Consider the following 19606-nt stretch of genomic DNA (forward strand, 5'->3'; position numbering starts at 1 on the left):
CGTGATGTGTACACCGAGGAACTTAAAACTTTCCACCTTCTCCACTACTGTCCCGTCGATGTGGATAGGGGGGTGCTCCCTCTGCTGTTTCCTGAAGTCCACAATCATCTCCTTTGTTTTGTTGACGTTGAGTGTGAGGTTATTTTCCTGACACCACACTCCGAGGGCCCTCACCTCCTCCCTGTAGGCCGTCTCGTCGTTGTTGGTAATCAAGCCTACCACTGTAGTGTCGTCCGCAAACTTGATGATTGAGTTGGAGGCGTGCATGGCCACGCAGTCGTGGGTGAACAGGGAGTACAGGAGAGGGCTCAGAACGCACCCTTGTGGGGCCCCATTGTTGAGGATCAGCGGGGTGGAGATGTTGTTACCTACCCTCACCACCTGGGGGCGGCCCGTCAGGAAGTCCAGTACCCAGTTGCACAGGGCGGGGTCGAGACCCAGGGTCTCGAGCTTGATGACGAGTTTGGAGGGTACTATGGTGTTAAATGCTGAGCTGTAGTCGATGAACAGCATTCTCACATAGGTATTCCTCTTGTCCAGATGGGTTAGGGCAGTGTGCAGTGTGGTTGCGATTGCGTCGTCTGTGGACCTATTGGGTCGGTAAGCAAATTGGAGTGGGTCTAGGGTGTCAGGTAGGGTGGAGGTGATATGGTCCTTGACTAGTCTCTCAAAGCACTTCATGATGACGGAAGTGAGTGCTACGGGGCGGTAGTCGTTTAGCTCAGTTACCTTAGCTTTCTTGGGAACAGGAACAATGGTGGCCCTCTTGAAGCATGTGGGACCAGCAGACTGGGATAAGGATTGATTGAATATGTCCGTAAACACACCAGCCAGCTGGTCTGCGCATGCTCTGAGGACGCGGCTGGGAATGCCGTCTGGGCCTGCAGCCTTGCGAGGGTTAACACGTTTAAATGTTTTACTCACCTCGGCTGCATTGAAGGAGAGCCCGCAGGTTTTGGTAGCGGGCCGTGTCAGTGGCACTGTATTGTCCTCAAAGCGAGCAAAAAAGTTATTTAGTCTGTCTGGGAGCAAGACATCCTGGTCCGCGACGGGGCTGGTTTTCTTTTTGTAATCCGTGATTGACTGTAGACCCTGCCACATAACTCTTGTGTCTGAGCTGTTGAATTGCGACTCTACTTTGTCTCTATACTGGCACTTAGCTTGTTTGATTGCCTTGCGGAGGGAATAGCTACACTGTTTGTATTCAGTCATGTTTCCGGTCACCTTGCCCTGGTTAAAAGCAGTGGTTCGCGCTTTCAGTTTCACGCGAATGCTGCCATCAAACCACGGTTTCTGGTTTGGGAATGTTTTAATCGTTGCTGTGGGTATTATGTCGCCGATGCACTTTCTAATGAACTCGCTCACCGAATCAGCGTATTCGTCAATGTTGTTGTTGGACGCAATGCGGAACATATCCCAATCCACGTGATCGAAGCAGTCTTGAAGTGTGGAGTCAGATTGGTCGGACCAGCGTTGAACAGACCTGAGCGCTGGAACTTCTTGTTTTAGTTTCTGTTTGTAGGCTGGAAGCAACAAAATGGAGTCGTGGTCAGCTTTTCCGAAAGGAGGGCGGGGGAGGGCCTTATATGCGTCGCGGAAGTTAGAATAACAATGATCCAGGGTTTTGCCAGCCCTGGTAGCACAATCGATATGCTGATAGAATTTAGGGAGTTTTGTTTTCAGATTAGCCTTGTTAAAATCCCCAGCTACGATGAATGCAGGCTCAGGGTGTGTGGTTTCCAGTTTACATAGAGTCAGATAAAGTTCGTTCAGGGCCATCGATGTGTCTGCTTGGGGGGGAATATATACGGCTGTGATTATAATCGAAGAGAATTCCCTTGGTAGATAATGCGGTCGACATTTGATTGTGAGGAATTCTAAGTCAGGTGAACAGAATGACTTGAGTTCCTGTATGTTGTTATGATCACACCACGTCTCGTTAATCATAAGGCATACCCCCCCGCCCCTCTTCTTACCAGAAAGATGTTTGTTTCTGTCGGCGCGATGCATGAAGAAACCAGCTGGCTGCACCGACTCCGTTAGCGTCTCTCGAGTGAGCCATGTTTCCGTGAAGCAAAGAACGTTACAGTCTCTGATGTCTCTCTGGAATGCTACCCTTGCTCGGATTTCATCAACGTTGTTGTCAAGCGACTGGACATTGGCGAGTAGTATGCTAGGGAGTGGAGCACAATGTGCCCGTCTCCGAAGCCTGACCAGAAGACCGCTTCGTTTGCCCCTTTTACGGCGTCGTTGTTTAGGGTCGCCGGCTGGGATCTGATCCATTGTCCTGGGTGGAAGGCAAAACACAGGATCCGCTTCGGGAGAGTCATATTCCTGGTCGTAATGATAGTGAGTTGATGTTGCTCTTATATTCAGTAGTTCCTCCCGACTGTATGTAATGAAACCTAAGATTACCTGGGGTACCAATGTAAGAAATAACACGTAAAAAAACAAAATACTGCATAGTTTCCTAGGAACGCGAAGCGAGGCGGCCATCTCTGTCGGCGCCGGAAGTACTCCTCTCTACACCAGTGGCAACGGGCTCATAGTAATGCCTGCAACGGAATTAATATAATGGTTTGGAACTCATCAAACAATGGTTTCCATGTGTTTGATACCATTCCATGAACTCCATTCCAGACATTATTATAAGCTGTCCTCCCTCAGCTGCCTGCTGTGTTGTAGGTAGTGGTGGAGGAGGGAGGAATGTAAAGGGTGGAGGATGGATTCGGGCATCGGGTGGTGTAAGCTATTTATGGCAGTTTGACTGCCGTTTAGGATTCAGTGCTTCTGAACAATGGAAACTGATAGCAAAGAAGTAAAGCATGTACATCACCCTTGTATTCACAGGGTCAATGACGAATAAGGATTTCAAAATGGGAGAATTTTTTGTTGTTGTTAAAAATGCTAATTAAAGTTCTTCATTAGTGTTGTACAGTGGGGCAAAAAAGTATTTAGTCAGCCACCAATTGTGCAAGTTCTCCCACTTAAAAAGATGAGAGAGGCCTGTAATTTTCATCATAGGTACACTTCAACTATGACAGACAAAATGAGAATTTTTTTTCTCCAGAAAATCACATTGTAGGATTTTTAATGAATTTATTTGCAAATTATGGTGGAAAATAAGTATTTAGTCAATAACAAAAGTTTATCTCAATACTTTGTTATATACCCTTTGTTGGCAATGACAGAGGTCAAACGTTTTCTGTAAGTCTTCACAAGGTTTTCACACACTGTTGCTGGTATTTTGGCCCATTCCTCCATGCAGATCTCCTCTAGAGCAGTGATGTTTTGGGGCTGTTGCTGGGCAACACGGACTTTCAACTGGCTAGGCCACTCCAGGACCTTGAAATGCTTCTTACGAAGCCACTCCTTCGTTGCCCGGGCGGTGTGTTTGGGATCATTGTCATGCTGAAAGACCCAGCCACGTTTCATCTTCAATGCCCTTGCTGATGGAAGGAGGTTTTCACTCAAAATCTCACGATACATGGCCCCATTCATTCTTTCCTTTACACGGATCAGTCGTCCTGGTCCCTTTGCAGAAAAACAGCCCCAAAGCATGATGTTTCCACCCCCATGCTTCACAGTAGGTATGGTGTTCTTTGGATGCAACTCAGCATTCTTTGTCCTCCAACCACGACGAGTTGAGTTTTTACCAAAAACTTTCTATTTTGGTTTCATCTGACCATATGACATTCTCCCAATCTTCTTCTGGATCATCCAAATGCTCTCTAGCAAACTTCAGACGGGCCTGGACATGTACTGCAGGGAGACACGTCCGGCACTGCAGGATTTGAGTCCCTGGCGGCGTAGTGTGTTACTGATGGTAGGCTTTGTTACTTTGGTCCCAGCTCTCTGCAGGTCATTCACTAGGTCCCCCCGTGTGGTTCTGGGATTTTTGCTCACCGTTCTTGTGATCATTTTGACCCCACGGGGTGAGATCTTGCGTGGAGCCCCAGATCGAGGGAGATTATCAGTGGTCTTGTATGTCTTCCATCTCCTAATAATTGCTCCCACAGTTGATTTCTTCAAACCAAGCTGCTTACCTATTGCAGATTCAGTCTTCCCAGCCTGGTGCAGGTCTACAATTTTGTTTCTGGTGTCCTTTGACAGCTCTTTGGTCTTGGCCATAGTGGAGTTTGGAGTGTGACTGTTTGAGGTTGTGGACAGGTGTCTTTTATACTGATAATAAGTTCAAACAGGTGCCATTAATACAGGTAAGGAGTGGAGGACAGAGGAGCCTCTTAAAGAAGAAGTTACAGGTCTGTGAGAGCCAGAAATCTTGCTTGTTTGTAGGTGACCAAATACTTATTTTCCACCATAATTTGCAAATAAATTCATAAAAAATCCTACAATGTGATTTTCTGGATTTTTTTTTCTCATTTTGTGTGTCATCGTTGAAGTGTACCTATGATGAAAATTACAGGCCTCTCTCATCTTTTTAAGTGGGAGAACTTGCACAATTGGTGGCTGACTAAATACTTTTTTGCCCCACTGTATATATATATTTCAACAAGTTTAAGTCACCAATAATTAAATGCATGCATTTTCATTTTGAATCATATTATTTCTCCCATGAATAATGTAATTCGGTGTAACGTTAATGGCTTTTTCAAATTATTTGTTTATTTACCAATATTAGCATTCAGCTGTTGATAGATAGTAATACTGCTTTGAAAATCAAAATTGCATCATAATTAATATCATACATTTTGGCTTTTCTACTAACATGAGCTCATTTGTTGAGTTTAGCACCCACAATTTCACGCTTGAAAGTGAAAATAGCGGGAATTTTCAAAAAAGTTTTTTCTGTAAAGGAGTAAAGATTGTTACTGTATCCTCAGCTTGAGAAAACTAAATTCTGTAATATGATGGGAAAAACCTGCGTTACACCATCTGACTGTGGCATTGTTTTACCCAATGACATATTGTGAGACTCCACATTGGATTATCCTAAAAGACTGTCTCAGCAACAAAGATGTAATTATTACATACTAAATATAAAATAAGAGGCACCGGCAATCAGTTTTAATCAGCTTTTTTTTTATTGTAAGGTAAATGGAGAAAAGGCACATGGAAAAGGCATATCAGAAGTCAAGATCAAATCATTTTGAAACATTGAAAAGTATAACATTTTGATTGAATAACATTGTTAGCAAAATATGATGAACTTGGATTGAAAATCGAATTAACAAAATCCTGGTTGGTGTCTTATCCAACTGACAAGACTGAGGATGCTATGAAAGAATAACACTACCTGTTTATCATTTGGAATGTTGTTTTAAAACTTAAATTAATAACTTTTTTTTACTTTATATTTTCTGTTCTCATTTGACTTCTGTTACATGACCTTATAACCATCACTTTAAATTAAGCTACAAAAGACCTAATCTGTGGTGTAGTCTCCCCATTTTAGCTGGAGCCTTTGAGTTACGACATCGCTTTGATGTTCCCAGTCCGGGCTGCATAGTTTTGAGCTGCGATTGGTGGATGGCTCTGAGATGACTGCTTTCACATCAGATATGTAGTAAAAGATCACATCGCTCGTTTCTGGTGACATGAATGAGTTATTTCCCAAAGTTTATCTCATGCAGCTCACCTCGATTTCATTCCCCACCAGATCAAGGACTTGGCCGACGAAAGGTTGGTCATCATACATCACAATAACAAACTTCCCAACTAAATCCTGTGTTTTTTTGTGCAGGCTGCAGTACTGACTATGAGCTTGTGGTGGCAGGCTACTCAGATCCTTCTTGATTGAAGTCCACCTCATTTGGACCTTTGCAGTCATGGCACTGAAAACAATGGATACACTCTACAAGAGAGCCAAGGAAATGGTTAGGTATGTGAAGGGGCATCAAATTATAGCAGCAATCTACCTCACCAAGCAAAGTGAGAAGAATAAGAGCACCACATTGAAGCTGGCCAGCAACACCCGTTGGGGTGGTGTTGTCATCATGTTTGACAGTCTCCTGGAGGGGAAGGAGTCTCTCCAAGAAATGGCCATATCACAGTCTGCCGTTATGGACAGACCCATCAAGAGGATCCTCCTGGATTATGTATTTTGGGAAAGAGTGGTAATCAGCCTGAAACTCCTGAAACCTATAGCAGTAGTCATTGCACAGATTGAGGGAGACAATGCCATCCTGTCTGATGTTCAGACTCTGCTTGCAGATGTAAGAGAAGAAATCCATACTGCCCTGCCCACTTCACTGTTGCTCCAAGCAGAGGAAACTGCAGTTCTGAAATACATCAAAAAGCGTGAAGACTTCTGCCTGAAGCCCATACACTCCGCATGTTGGACCCCAAGTATGCTGGCAAGAGCATCCTGTCTGGTGCAGAGATCAACAAGGCCTATGGTGCCATCACTACCGTGTCTCGCCACCTTGGCCTGAATGAGGGCAAGGTTCTTGGCAGTCTGGCGAAGTACACTTCCAAGCAAAGGCTTTGGGATGGAGATGCAACATATCTCATCAGCCTCCGGGTGGAAGGGACTTTGTGGATCTGAGGCACTTTCCCCTGTTTCCTCCATCATCCTCCAAATCCCAACAACATCAGCCGCCTCCGAGCGCAACTGGTCCTTGTTTGGGAACACACACCAAAGCACGCAACAGGCTGACCAATACAAGGGTTGAAAAATTGGTGGCCATCCGGGCAAATTTGAGGCTTTTTGAGCCTGACAATGACCCATCCTCAACAAGGTTGGAAAGTGACAGTGAAGATGAGGCCTCAGAGTCTGATGTTCAAGAGGTGGACATTGAGGAGGTCCAGGGAGAAGACATGGAAGCCTGAGAGGAAGACAACCAAAGCTTTAGTTTCTAGACTATCATTTTACAGATGTATGTTGAAAACGTTTTTGGGAGATGCGATGGATCATTGGGGATCATTCAATATTCCCTTTCTTTGGTTATTCAGCGAAATCATCCCATGTGAAGAGTCAACTAATTTAAATAAAGTTCAATTCGTAACTAAATCGTTTTTTTTATATCTCTTGGAAGGATATAATAATTTGCAATTATGTCTACTTATGATAAGGTAAAAGTTTTATGTATCTGTCTCCATATTATATGGTAAATATATCCAATGCAAAAAACATCTACATTTAAATGGAATTAATATTAATTTGCATTAATTCCCACAGAAAGTTTCCACCCTTGAATATTCCCCAAAATGTGCAACCCTAATCCTCAACAGTATTTTTTATTTATCAATACAGATACTCTCGCAATTACGCCAGAGGAGTTTATTTGATTTATATTGGGGTTTGACATTTTTGCATATTGATTTTAGTTCTGGACAGTTTTGGTACTTCTGAGCTCTATAGCTCCCTAAATTCCCATTATTCATAATGACTACTCTTAAGCTGATAAATAGGGGAAAGTTAAGTCTTATAGTCTAGTGTTTTTATGTATATTTTTATAATACTGTAAATATGCTTCAGACACCAAAATGGACACATCATGTCATTCTGTGGAGAAACCTAAAATGTCATCCCTCGTTAAAATGACATATGGAAATCACCTACTTTCACCTACATTCAGGCTACATTCAGGCTACATTCAGGCTACAGAGCCCTACATCCATCAGTCTCCCTAGGCAGACTTGTTGCCTCCCACAATGTATCAATGCTACTTTGCCTAGGGTCGGGTTTACAAGACTTGTGGCAGCCCAGCGGAGTCAGAGGTGAAACTCAATAAAATAACGGGAGACCGTTTTGTGGTGCTCAAACAAAAGTTGTCCTTTAATAAATGTTGGGGGAACGGGGAAGGGGAGAAATACAACTGAATGGCCTCTCAGGTAATGGGTGGGTCACTTTGTGTTGGTGTGGCAGCTCCTCGGACCGCCTGTGTTAAAACAGTTCTTACGGTTCCTGTACTCCTCAGCATCAGGAGTTGATGGACACTTGATGGGAACATGACATCCATCTATACAGCCAATCACTCCTGGGAAGTGCCCATATTCATAGAATTGCGCTTTATAGTTGGCTTGGCCAGCAGCATCAGGAAACTTGATGTAGACTCCTCATTTCAAAAATGGACCTGCAGATTTGTGAGTTATTCTACACACAGTTGCTTCACTGGCACCACACAAATCACCAGTTTCACGATTAAAGATTCCAGATGCCAAAAACCTCAAAGTGATCAGAACCTGGAGATAATTGGGTAAAGGCCTTCCTCTTTGAGACAGAGAGAAAAGTCATTGCTCTAGCAAAGATATTATCTCCAATGCATTTTCTTTGTACTTACAAAAGCGGTCTCGAAAAGCTATTTCATCAAAGTCATTTAATGGATTACTCCTATTCACAAGTACTTGTCTGGCTGGCTTCTGTAGTGCATGTTGGTCTTCATTTAGATATTCCAAATAGTCCATGCTCCCTCACAAACAGTACTAAGCAGAAGTTAAACCTGCCTCTTTGAAGGATTAATTTAAGCTTACATTTTTTATTTTAAGATAAGTCTGTGCAAGTCGCTTTGAGCTGTTTAACTATTTTGTCTCCCACTTTCACAACCTGATAAAATTGTCCTTGAAACAGTCTTGATATGTTCGTCAAAAGAGAGATCAGGGTCCAGAGTAACGCCGAGGTCCTTCACAGTTTTATTTGAGACAACTTTACAACCATCAAGATTAATTGTCAGATTCAACAGAAGATCTCTTTGTTTCTTGGGACCTAGAACAAGCATCTCTGTTTTGTCCGAGTTTAAAAGTAGAACGTTTTCAGCCATCCACTTCCTTATGTCTGAAACACAGGCTTCTAGCGAGGGCAATTTTGGGGCTTCACCATGTTTCATTGAAATGTACAGCTGTTTGTCATAGTACATACACAAAATGCGGTAATTTCTAAACGATTCACCAGAAATGGATGAAAATACCCTCACATTAAAGCTGATAGTCTGTACTTTAACCCCACAGTCATTATCATCAGTGCTGGACTACAGAGCCAAAACAAACAAAGAAATGTCATTGCCCCAATACTTTTGGAGCTCACTATGCATTCTTTCTTAACTGACAAATAAAATCAAGCAATGATCGTGACAAAGACACACTTTATGTACTGTTTACGTGCCATTTTTTGCTTGTGACAGAATCCCTAGCTCTCCTCGGCTCTGCCATGTGTAGTGCCTTTTATCTACAATTGATTAAAGTGACATTAATGTTTGCTGGGAAGGCTACAGGCGTGACCCTCGGCTGTGGTAAATATGAACACCGCATCACTAACAGGAGGAGAGAAGTAGCCTTGAGTTATTCAGTGAAGAGCCCTGTACATAATGAAGTGGTTATGCTACACTGATTGTTATTCTATAAAGCATTCAGAAACTGCATGTTCGCTTGCAATTCTCTAGTGAGGCTGCTGTTCTATCTCCCTGACTACATTATTATTTTTTAACCTTTATTTAACTAGGCAAGTCAGTTATTAAGAACAAATTCTTATTTACAATGACGGCCTACCCCAGCTAAACCCAGACGACGCTGGGCCAATTGTGCGCCGCCCTATGGGACTCCCAATCACGGCCGGATGTGATACAGCCTGGATTCAAACCAGGGACGGTAGTTACACCTATTGCACTGAAATGCAGTGCCTTAGACCGCTGGGAGCCCTAACCAAATGTAGATTAAGTTGGTGGTTAATTAAGTGCCTTTGCAGGATAAATTACCATATAGAATCACTGTGAATCTACATCCTCTCATTGGATGTGCTCTGCTTCTGAATTTTCTATCTCTTCTTCACATAATTTACTGTGAGGGAATGACTTTGCCAAAAGACTCCCAAAGCCTTAATTTCATTAAGTCCTCGTTCTGGGTAGGAAAAGATAGTGGGATGCAAGCCCACAGGCATGTCCTAGCTTTCCGGACCTTGGCCTCATTTAAGCATAATGACCCTGCCATGAGAGTTCTCTGGCCTGCTGCCCTGATGATGGGGAGAGAATATCCCCATGAAGTTCCTGCTGGGTGAGATGAGGCTGAAAGTGATGTGTGAAGGCTGAGGATGCTGGGTGGTTGGTGTGTGAAGGGATATGTTAGGTGTGGTAGGGCATCTAACTTGACCCATTACACCCCGCTTTAAAGGACCTGTTTGTAGCCAGTGGGAGAGAAAGATGAAAGTGGGAACACAGAGCGGGCACCATCTGATGTGGGTCACTCTTTGTCCAACAAAATGGAACAAAATACAAATCAATGAGGAGGGAAAAAACACAAACACAGAAGATTATAAATGTATTTGTAATGATAATCACCATGAAAAAGGGAACACTGATGATGATGGTGGATTGTATCAACATGCAGAGAGAGAATCAACATGCAGGTTTTGTACAACTGGGTCAAGTATTGCTTTTGAAATTATATTTAAATATGCTTGCCATGGTGATGCTGCAGCCGTGTCAGAAGACTGTTGCCATGACATGAGAAATGTGCTTAAATATACAAAATACATGTTATATGTACAGTAGCTGTATGTAAATAACAACTTTTTACTTGATATACTATTTTTGTGAACAAAGAGAAGAATTAGGCCTGGTGTTTATGTTCAAACAAGGGCAAAATTGTGGTTTAGATATTTGGGGAGGACAATAGCCGCATTTCCTGCAATTCTACAAAGTTTTACATTACTTTTAATGCCTCTTGATGGGTATATGGAGGGGTATTTTGAAAACACAGTATAAGTGGCAGGATAAGTGGGGATAAGTCATCACCATCATTAATGAAGGTATTTCAAGGCAAATATTAAGAATACACAAAATATGAAGACTGAGTTGAACTATGATGCACACATGCATATTTATATTAAGAGACAAAAGTTAAAAACTGTGTTTTATTATAGTTGGAGTTCGCTTACCTTATGCCCAGTCCAATAAAAAAAAGATTAAAGAATATATACACTGCTCAAAAAAATAAAGGGAACACTTAAACAACACAATGTAACTCCAAGTCAATCACACTTCTGTGAAATCAAACTGTCCACTTAGGAAGCAACACTGATTGACAATAAATTTCACATGCTGTTGTGCAAATGGAATAGACAAAAGGTGGAAATTATAGGCAATTAGCAAGACACCCCCAATAAAGGAGGGATTCTGCAGGTGGTGACCACAGACCACTTCTCATTCCTATGCTTCCTGGCTGATGTTTTGGTCACTTTTGAATGCTGGCGGTGCTTTCACTCTAGTGGTAGCATGAGGCGGAGTCTACAACCCACACAAGTGGCTCAGGTAGTGCAGCTCATCCAGGATGGCACATCAATGCGAGCTGTGGCAAGAAGGTTTGCTGTGTCTGTCAGCGTAGTGTCCAGAGCATGGAGGCGCTACCAGGAGACAGGCCAGTACATCAGGAGACGTGGAGGAGGCCGTAGGAGGGCAACAACCCAGCAGCAGGACCGCTACCTCCGCCTTTGTGCAAGGAGGAGCACTGCCAGAGCCCTGCAAAATGACCTCCAGCAGGCCACAAATGTGCATGTGTCTGCTCAAACGGTCAGAAACAGACTCCATGAGGGTGGTATGAGGGTGTCTTGCTAATTGCCTATAATTTCCACCTTTTGTCTATTCCATTTGCACAACAGCATGTGAAATTTATTGTCAATCAGTGTTGCTTCCTAAGTGGACAGTTTGATTTCACAGAAGTGTGATTGACTTGGAGTTACATTGTGTTGTTTAAGTGTTCCCTTTATTTTTTTGAGCAGTGTATATACAGTCCCAGTCAGAAGTTTGGTCACACCTACTCATTCCAGGGTCTTTCTTTATTTTTACTATTGTCTACATTGTACAATAATAGTGAAGACATCAAAAATAGGAAATAACACATATGGAATCATGTAGTAACCAAAAAAGTGTATATTTTAGATACTTTAAAGTAGCCACTCTTTGCCTTGATGACAGCTTTGCACACTCTTGGCATTCTCTCAACCAGCTTCATGAGGAATGCTTTTCCAACAGTCTTGAAGGGGTTCCCACATATGGTGAACACTTGTTGGCTGCTTTACCTTCACTCTGTGGTCCAACTCATCCCAAACCAACTCAATTGGGTTGAGGTTGGGTGATTGTGGAGGCCAGGTCATCTAATGTAGCACAATTTTACGGATTGACTGACCTTCATGTCTTAAAGTAATGATGGACTGTCATTTCTCTTTGCTTATTTGAGCTGTTCTTGCCATAATATGGACTTGGTCTTTTACCAAATAGGGATATCTTCTGTATACCACCTCTACCTTGTCACAACACAACTGATTGGCTCAAACGCATTAAGAAGGAAAGAAATTAAACAAATTAACAAGTGTAGTGGTTTCAAAGGTTGTGTTGTGGATGGACATTATGTGCCTGCAAGGTTTCTTCGTTTTTTGGCTGCCAGGACCACGAACAGCAATGTGAACTATTCCCCAGAGGCAGGACCACGCACAGCTCAGAGGAAACTTCTAGACGGCAGCAGTTCATAGTCACTTTAATTAACTCTACCTACATGTACATACTACTTCAACTAACCGGTGCACCTGCACATTGACTCGGTACCGGTACCCCCCCTGTATATATTGGTATATACAGTTCAAGTCGGAAGTTTATATCCACCTTAGACAAATACATTTAAACTTAGTTTTCACAATTCCTGACATTTAATCATAGCAAAAATTCCCTGTCTTAGGTCAGTTAGGATCACCACTTTATTTTAAGAATGTGAAATGTCAGAATAATAGTAGAGAGAATGATTTATTTCAGCTTTTATATCTTTCATCAAATCAAATCAAATTTATTTATAAAGCACTTCTTACATCAGCTGATATCTCAAAGTGCTGTACAGAAACCCAGCCTAAAACCCCAAACAGCAAGCAATGCAGGTGTAGAAGCACGATGGCTTGGAAAAACTCCCTAGAAAGGCCAGAACCTAGGAAGAAACCTAGAGAGGAACCAGGCCATGGGGGGTGGCCAGTCCTCTTTCATCACATTCCCAGTGGGTCAGAAGTTTACATACACTCAATTAGTATTTGGTCGCACTGCCTTTAAATTGTTTAACTTGGGTCAAATGTTTTGGGTAGCCTTCCACAAGCTTCCCACAATAAGTTGGGTGAATTTTGGCCCTTTCCTCCTGACAGAGCTGGTGTAACTGAGCCAGGTTTGTAGGCCTCCTTGCTCGCACATGCTTTTTCAGTTCTGCCCACAAATTTTCTATAGGATTGAGGTCAGGGCTTTGTGATGGCCACTCCAATACCTTGACTTTGTTGTCCTTAAGCCATTTTGCCACAACTTTGGAAGTATGCTTGGGGTCATTGTCCATTTGGAAGACCCATTTGCGACCAAGCTTTAACTTCCTGACTGATGTCTTGAGATGTTGCTTCAATATATCCATATAATTGTCCAACCTCATGATGCCATCTATTTTGTGAAGTGCACCAGTCCCTCCTGCAGAAAAGCACCCCACAACATGATGCTGCCACTCCCGGGCTTCATGGTGTTCATGGTGTTCTTCGGCTTGCAAGCCTCCCCCTTTTTCCTCCAAACATAACGATGGTCATTATGGCCAACAGTTCTATTGTTGTGTCATCAGACCAGAGGACATTTGTCCAAAAAGTACGATCTTTGTCCCCATGTGCAGTGGCAAACCGCAGTCTGGCTTTTTTATGGCGGTTTTGTAGCAGTGGCTTCTTCCTTGCTGAGCGGCCTTTCAGGTTATGTCGATATAGGACTCGTTTTACTGTGGATATAGATACTTTTGTACCTGTTTCCTCCAGCATCTTCACAAGGTCCATTGCTGTTGTTCTGGGATTGATTTGCACTTTTCGCACCAAAGTATGTTAATCTCTAGGAGACAGAACGCGTCTCCTTCCTGAGCGGTATGGCGGCTGCATGGTCCCATGGTGTTTATACTTGCGTACTATTGTTTGTACAGATGAACGTGGTACCTTCAGGCATTTGGAAATTGCTCCCAAGAATGAACCAGACTTGTGGAGGTCTACAATTTTTTGTCTGAGGTCTTGGCTGATTTCTTTTGATTTTCCCATGATGTCAAGCAAAGAGGCACTGAGTTTGAAGGTAGGCTTTGAAATACACCCACAGGTACACCTCCAATTGACTCAAATTATGTCAATAAGCCTATCAGAAGCTTCTAAAGCCATGACATAATTTTCTGGAATTTTCCAAGCTGTTTAAAGGCACAGTCAACTTAGTGTATGTAAACTTCTGACCCACTGGAATTGTGATACAGTGAATTATAAGTGAAACAATCTGTCTGTAAACAATTGTTGGAAAAATGACTTGTGTCATGCACAAAGTAGATGTCCTGACCGACTTGCCAAAACCATAGTTTGTTAACAAGAAATTTGTGGAGTGGTTGAAAAACGAATTTTAATGTCTCCAACCTAAGTGTATTTAAATTTCCGACTTCAACTGTGTATATATATATATATATATTTTACTGCTGCTCTTTAATTACTTGTTAATTTGATCTCTTATTCTTATCCATATATATATTTTTTTAACTGTTTTAAGGACAGACAATCATGGAAGATCTGTTGAAGCAATTAGTCACTTCCAATAACATGCAACAAGAAGCAAATCGGCAGCAAGCAGAAACCAATCGCTTGTTATTGGGGGAACAAAGGAAGTGTCAACTGCAGATAAATATGAACGTGCAAAAGTTAACTGCGGAAATCACTGCAGTGAAAATTGCTCAACAGACCACGGGTCTACCCATCGTGGCCACTCGGTATCTGCAGAAAATGCTGCTGAATGATGATGTTGAGGCTTTCCTAAAGACATTTGAGTGTATTGGCAGAACGAGAGGCATGGCCACAGATAAAATGGGCAGGAATACTGGCTCAATTTCTTTGTGGGGAAGCAAAAGAAGCCTATAACTATGACACACTGAAGAAGGAAATATTAGCACGGTTGGGAGTAACTGTCTCTTTGAGGGCACATCGGTTCCATACTTGGACGTATCAACCCGAGAAGGCACACAGATCACAGATGTTTGACCTGCTCCACCTAGTAAAAAAATAGCTAGAGCCCGAGACCCTCAATACTGGGGCCATCGTGGAAAGAATAGTGATTGACCACTACATCCGGGGCTTACCTTACAAGCTAAAGAAGGTTGTCAGCCAGGGCAGTCCCACCACAGAGGACAGAGTGGTGGAGCTCGTTGAGAGATGTCGAGCAACAGACAAACTGCTCAAACCTAGCCACCTGGACAGAACCAACCAGGAAAAGGGAGGTCTCAAAGAAGGAGGAAGACAGCCATCCCAACTGAAGAGTCCCCGGGTTTGTAAAGAAATAATTCAAAGGGCGGATGGGGAACGTGGGCACGCCAGGACCATGTTTTCCAACCTGAAGCAAAGGCAAGGAATAGAGTGGTTGATACTGACACCCGGGAGTGCTACCACTGTGGAGAAATAGGACACATCGCATGGAACTGTCCCAAGAAGGAGGAACCCATGCTGGTCGACATTTCCAATCTACACCACTGCCATGTCGTTTCTGCCCATGTCCAAACCCACCGCCATCCACCGCACCTCAGTTGGGTGCAGGTCCAAGGGAAATAAGTAGATGCTCTTTTAGACTCCGGGAGCATGATCTTCCTCATCACGCCTTCAGTACTAACCCAGCAGCAGAGGACTGCCGCTCCAACCATAGACATCACCTGTGTACACGGTGCCGTGACTTTACTTTCCTTAATCTGATGACTGTTACTTATCGAATAAACTAACTGTGTTTAATTGTTCCTCGATTAAATTAATCACGTAACAATTAACTCAGTAGGAATTTGGGGCACCACGGAAACAGTTGTTTAAAGAGTTACCATCTCCCGAATTATACTTATAATGGTCTTTACCTATCACCATCACAAAACAGTCAACATATTAATCATAACCTCATCTCATATCATCATTCTGAACAGTCGTAACCTCCTGCATCTGCAAAAAAAAACGTCTTACTTATGATTCAGTACTACAAAAATTGGTTTAATTATTTATTTACTAGCTAACTAAACGATAGCACAGGATAACATACCCACTTAATACATTAGGAAAAGGTCCCTAGCGGACTGACACAATATGGTTGTTTTTTACAAAAGGAGATGGGGAGGGAGAGAGAGAGAAAAAGAGGCACTTATCGTTGATACATTTTAGAAACTATTCTCACAGTAATCATATACTTTGCACACAAACCGCCGCCCCTTTGGAGTAAAAAATCATGAATGAATTTACGTGTGAATGCCTATGTTTGCCGTTTATCTCTGCCGGAACCAGCCCTCCTTAGTGTGACGACCCTCCTACTCTGTCTGCCGTATTCTCTCTCTTTGCTCTTGTTTCCTTATTAGGATGCCGGTGGGCGGAGTTGGGAGGGTCGTCAGCTACATGGGAAACACCTGGGCCCGGGTGTGTCCCAGGATAAATAGACCTCTTCCACATTCATTGGGGAGACTCTCTCCATGCAGACACCTTCATAGATTTTGTTGTGGCATTTTTGTGGCCTTTTGGTTGTTTGCTTTGGCACCTTTCAACACCCCGCATTATCACATTTATCCATGCAAAACACTCACTTACACTACTGATTACTGATTCCCCACACCATTGTTAATTGCATTTAGGTTACCTTAGTTAATAAATATATTTTGTTATTCCTTATCTCCATGTTGTCTCTCTTTTGTTACGGGCTTTGAGCCGGTTCGTGACATTAGGAAGGGTGATGGGCCTTTCAACGGCACGCTTGTAAGGCTCTGGTTGTCTGAAATGGGTTTGGACCCGTCTCTTCTACTGTTGTTCACTCTGGACGATGCTCCTTTGACGATAGGCTAGCCAGCCGTGTCGATGGTTCTCATTGGGTGATGAAAGTAGCGTACTACAGTGATTTGAAAAGAGTAGTAGAGTGGTCCCATTTAAATTTGCTTTTCTAGATACTTTTCTTAGGACAGCGAATCAGCTGTATCAGTGATTGTCTGGGAGGTGAGCTTCTCTTTTCCACCACGTGTTGGCATTCAGGGTTCAAACCACTTAACACGCGCAGCTGCAGCCTGGTGATGTTCTGGTCTGGGAGGTGAGTTTATTTTTTTCACCTCGTGTTGAGGTTCAAAGATCCAACCATTTCAAACGTGTAGCTACTGCTTCATGCTTTTCTGGTCTAAATGTTAATTTCTTTACCATTCCCAACGTTCTCTGTTAGGAATATTTTTCCAGTATTCGCTTTATAACGTGATAGTTTCAGCAGGAAACCTCTGTGTAGATAAAGCACATTCCTCTGTGAAATTTGGAGAGGGATGTTCTCTCTCCTTGATTTACAACAGGGTTTGAACTGTCAACCCCCCCAGCAGCTCCCTCCTCCCCTCTGTGGGTGAGAGAGGGTCTGGTTACTGTCATCCATTGCCAAGCTGATCTGACCCATTCGGTTCCTCACAGGACAGTCATGACAATGGGGACACCAAAACTTACCCAACCGCAGATGTAGAGATTAATAACACCAGAGGCCGGTTCAGAGGTAACCTAGGGTTGATTGAAAACCCACCATATCCGGTGCTACTGGGACACGACTGTCCATATTTTCAAGAACTGTGGAAAGGACTACAGGACAAAGGAGATGGCTGTGCCAGTAATAGGGCATGCCAGGTACATTTACATTTTCCAGTGAAAAGAAAATGAAACCGCTACCAAAAAACTCCCTGACCTATGATAGGAGAATTACCAAATAGGTACTTACCTTCCCAATTCCCGTAGCCGACAATCGAGTTCTCCTGGGAGAAGAAGGGGAAAGAAACTGTCACATGAATTGAAGCTGGAGAAACTAAGTAGGTACGGGGAGTAAAACGTTTAATAAATAAGGGACATGGAACGAGACAGGAACAGCGTCCGCGAACGAGTAATACAGACAAAGAACAATTAAAGCAGCAGCGGGGAACAGAGCAAGGGAACTGACAAATATAGGGTAGGAAATAAACAGATGAGTGAGTCCAGGTGAGTACAAATCGCTGATACTCGTGAAGAGGGAAGGCAGGTGTGCGTAATAGATGATAGGAGTGAGTGATGCAGGGCAGCCTGGCTCCCTCAAGCACCAGGGGGGGAGAGCGGGAGCAGACGTGACAGAAACGACGAAGAGGCAGGAAACCCAGTGGGGATAAATGGGCCAGAAATGGTGGAAGAGGAGGAACAGGAAGCGCAGGGCGAGGGGCCTGGAAATTCTTATGCCAATGAGATTTTTCCTCCTGAGTTAACACAGTATATAGGAACATTTGGCACTGCTCAGCTGGAAGACCCCACACTACAGAACACCAGACAGAATGGCAAGGTAATAGATGGTATACCTATAAATCCTGCTAATGTACTCACTTCTCCAAGAGAAACAATCTCTTATACCAGGTCACAAATCCAATGACATCACAGCTGTTGGTTCAAACTTCGTTTCGGCGGACAGTGCTGAGCCTGGCCCATAGCCACTTGTTGGGAGGACATTTACGGAGAGAAAAAACACTGGGGTGTATGCGGATGTGGTAAGGTATTTCCAGGGGTGTCCTGACTTGTCAGATAACCTCACCCCTTCCTGATTTATGAAATATCTTAATCCCATTGCCAGTGATAAACTATAGTGCCAACACCAAGAGCATTATGGTGTTATGGTGTTAGTACCCACGATAGAATATATATTCCTGGCTACAGATGCTGCAGAAAATGGGGCCTGTGAACTACCTCATCCGTCAGCCAGGGAGAAGGAAGCCAGAACAGGTGTATCATATTAACCTGTTAAAAAAGTGGGTATGTCAAGAAGCACTGTGGGGGGGAACAAACCTACAGACTTAAGTACTTTCGGCCACTTCTTCCAAGAACCTGTTGGAAGAGAATACCCTCGGAGATGTATCGCCTTCCCAGACCCAAGAGTTACGTGAGTTGGTTATGAAAAATAAAGAGGTGTGTCCTAGTAAGGAAGAAAACACATATCACATCCAACATGACATCATCACGCCTCCAGGAATAAGGGTCCATCAAAAACCTTATCGGGTGCCAGAGGCGAAGAGAGCAGCAATAAAATAAGAAGTAGGGAAGATGTTGGAGCTGGAAGTCATTGAAGAGTCACACGGTGCGTGGTCCAGCCCGATAGTCCTGGTGTCGTAACCAGATGGTACAGTACGGTTCTGTAATAACTTCCGTAAATGTAATGCCATTTCGGAATTTGATGCTTATCCCATTCCGAGAATAGATGAGTTGATAGATAGACTGGTAAATGCCTGGTTCATTAGTACACTTGACCTAACCAAGGGGTATTGGCAGGTTCCTCTGACCACTGCAGCCCGTGAGAAGACGGCATTCTCCACTCCAGACAGCCTGTTCCAATATGTGCGACTGCCCTTTGAACTTCATGGAGCCCCCGCCACATTTCAAGGGCTGATGGACCGCATTCTGCGCCCACATCAATCCTATGCTGCAGTCTACCTGAACGATGTGATAATCCACAGCCACATTTAGGGAGGAGCACCTAATCTGATTAACAGCGGTCATCGACACCCTTCGGCAAGCAGGACTCACGGCCAACCCAAAGAAATGCACGCTGGGGGTAAGTGAAGCAAAGTATTTGGGCTATTCCATAGGGCGAGGGTTGATCAAACCACAAAAGAAGGTCGCAGCGATCCAGAATTGGCCTTGACCAGT

This window comes from Salvelinus namaycush, chromosome 15, assembly GCF_016432855.1.
Source record: "Salvelinus namaycush isolate Seneca chromosome 15, SaNama_1.0, whole genome shotgun sequence".
Taxonomy (NCBI): Eukaryota; Metazoa; Chordata; class Actinopteri; order Salmoniformes; family Salmonidae; genus Salvelinus; species Salvelinus namaycush.